This window comes from Pediculus humanus, genomic scaffold (assembly GCF_000006295.1).
Source record: "Pediculus humanus corporis 1103172107790 genomic scaffold, whole genome shotgun sequence".
Lineage (NCBI taxonomy): Eukaryota > Metazoa > Arthropoda > Insecta > Psocodea > Pediculidae > Pediculus > Pediculus humanus.
In genome coordinates, this window is record NW_002987384.1 from 236,845 (window position 1) to 239,774 (window position 2,930).

Here is a 2,930-nt window from a genome sequence, read left to right on the forward strand (position 1 = left end):
ATTTTCCTTCTTTTTTTTTTTTTTTCTTTTCATTTTACATTATTCGATTCCATTTTTTTTTTTTTTTGCGTCGTCTGCTTTCTTTACTTGTGTTTTTTTTCTGCTTTAATATTTCATTTATTTTTGACGGATTTTTTTTTTTTTCCTTTCTTTTTGACAGTTTTCTTATTTACCTTTTGCTCTACCACCACCACCGCCACCGCCGCCATCTTTTTTTTCTCCCATCTTAAACAGGTTTAGTAAATTTTTTTTTTTTTTTTATACGTTTTTCAAAAAAAATTTTCCCGGGGGAAGGGGGCGGAGGAGGGAAGGGGAAGGGGAGGAAAACATCTGGTTGTTTTCTTGATAAATTTTCTTTCTTCACCTTTTTCGTAATTATTACGTTAAAAAAAAAAAAAAAAGTTATGTTTGATGACGTCATTTTTTTAAAAAGAAAAATAAATTAGTTTTTTCTACTACTATTAAAGAAAATCTCGTTAACTTCCAATTGTTTTCTATAAAAAATTATCATCATTATTATTATTATTAATTGTTTTTATTTTATCATGGAAATAATAGATTTCGATTTATTGATTTTCGATACGAAATTGATTTTCTCTCTCTCTCTCTCTCTCTCTCTCTCTCTCTCTCTCTCTCTCTCTCTCTCGTGTGTGTTAATGCGTTTATTTATTTTCCGATTGTGCATTTTATTATTTGGAAATTTTCCGCTTTTTTTTTTTTGGGAGATAATTTCAAGATATGCATATCGGAAAATGTTATTAAGTGATAAAATCGTTAGATAATGATAATGATAATAAGAAAAGAAAGAAAGAAATAAAAAAAGAAAAAGAAAGAAAGAAAATAATAATTTATTATTTGGCGTATTTAATTTTTTTTTTTTTTTTCAATTAACTTTTCCGACATTTTTTTTTTTATTTATTTCTCGTGTGAAAAAAAAAAAATTTTTCTTTTTTTTTAATGTATAATTAATGAAAATTATTTTATTATTCGTTATTAACGGTTTTTTTTTTCCAAAATGTCTTTCTTTATAATTCAAAAAAAAAAAAAAAAAAATGTCTCTTTAAATTATTAATCATTTTATTATAACGTAAGGAAAAAAAATAATTTATTACTTAGCAACACGTTTCGTATATTTCTTTTCATTTTTTTTTATTAATAATAATAATAATGAAAAGAAGGGATGATAATGTTATGATAAATACTAATCGATAATAATAATAATGAAAATGAAAGAAAAATATTGATGTCTGTATGTTACAGGAATGGAATTTTGAATTATATTTCCGGTTTGAATTTATTTATTTACGGGTGAGTATTGAAAGTTATCGCAAAAAACAAAATGGTGTCGGGATTGTTGTACGTGATTTTTAACATTTGGTGGGTGGGGGTGTGTGTGTGTGGGAGTGATTAATGTCGTCGCCCCGTCGTCGAAAAAAATCGCGAAATTTATTTATTTTTTTTTAAACGATCATTTTTGCTTTTTTTCGTTTTTCTTCGTCTTTCGTTTTTTCAAAATAAATTTTTTTAATTGAAAAGAAATTGATAATAAAGCTATTGATATGAAAGAAAAAAAAGGAAAAATTTTTATTGTAATTCATGTTAAATGTCAAAAAATTGATTCCCCCGCCTCTCTTTTCCCTCCTCCTACCTCTTTCTCAAATGTTTTCTTAACGGTTTTTTTGTTTTTTCGACATCCACGTCATATTTTTATGTTTTATTTTTTTGTTTTTATTTTATAAATTATTCTTTTGAAAAATATTCAATGAATGTTTCGCTTTTGGTTTATTTGTAATAAATAAAAAAAATTATGAATGGATAAATAATGAATAACAATGATGGGGGGAAAGGAAATAAAAAAAAAAGCCGTTACAAAACACGTCAGGAAAAATTTTATTTATTAAAAAAATAATAATAATAGGGTTCAGTAAATGTTGATTATTATTATTATTAATAAAAACTTTGAAAAAAAAAAGGTAAAAGGTAAAAAGAAAAAATGAAAAGAATAAAAAGAAAGAAAGAAAGAAAAGAAAATTTAATAAAATATTTCGTTATTTTAAAAAATTAAGGAGAATTTTAAATAAGTTACGGGGAAAAAATTTCCCCGCAAGTTCATTCGTTTCGTCATCATCAATAATTTCGAACGTATTGAAAACGAATTTCCCTCTCTTCTTTTTTTTATTTCTTTTGTTTTTTTTTTTTTTTTTCGAAAAGAAAAAAGAATAAAAAATTTATTTCGAAACTTTTTTCTTCTGCTGCAAAATGATTATAGTTCGTTGCGATAAAGAAAAAAAAAAAAAAAGAAAATTCTTATTAAGAGTTTTATTCTTTGTTCAAGAAAAAAAAAAAAAAGGGAGGGAGAGAAAAAAAACGTTAAAATTTTATCTTCTTGAAAGAAAAAGAGAGAGAGAGATATAGAAGAGTAAAGAAAAGAAACAAACGATTAAATTTACCATTTTCAAAAAAAAAAAAAAATATTCGCATATTGAAAGTAAAATTTTCATTCGTATAAAATAATAGTAAAATGAATAATAAATATTAAAATTTTAATAGAATTTATTTTGCGAATATAGACAGGAGCTATGTTTGTTTTGTTCATTCGTGTAATCTCACTTTCTAGAAAATTTTTTTTTTTTTATGGTGTTGGCACTACTAATATAAATTCATAAATAAAATTCTTATTACTTTATGGTTTCTTATTTAATTCAAAAATTTGTTTGAACGTGTCAGTTATATATTTCACTCTTCTTTTTTTTTTTTTTTTAAGCTTATTAATATTTATTAATATTTAACATGTCGTCGTCGTCGTCGTGATTACTATTATTATTATTATTATTATTATTATTATTATTATTATTATTATTATTATTATTATTATTATTATTATTATTATTATTATTATTATTATTATTATTATTATTATTACTTTATTT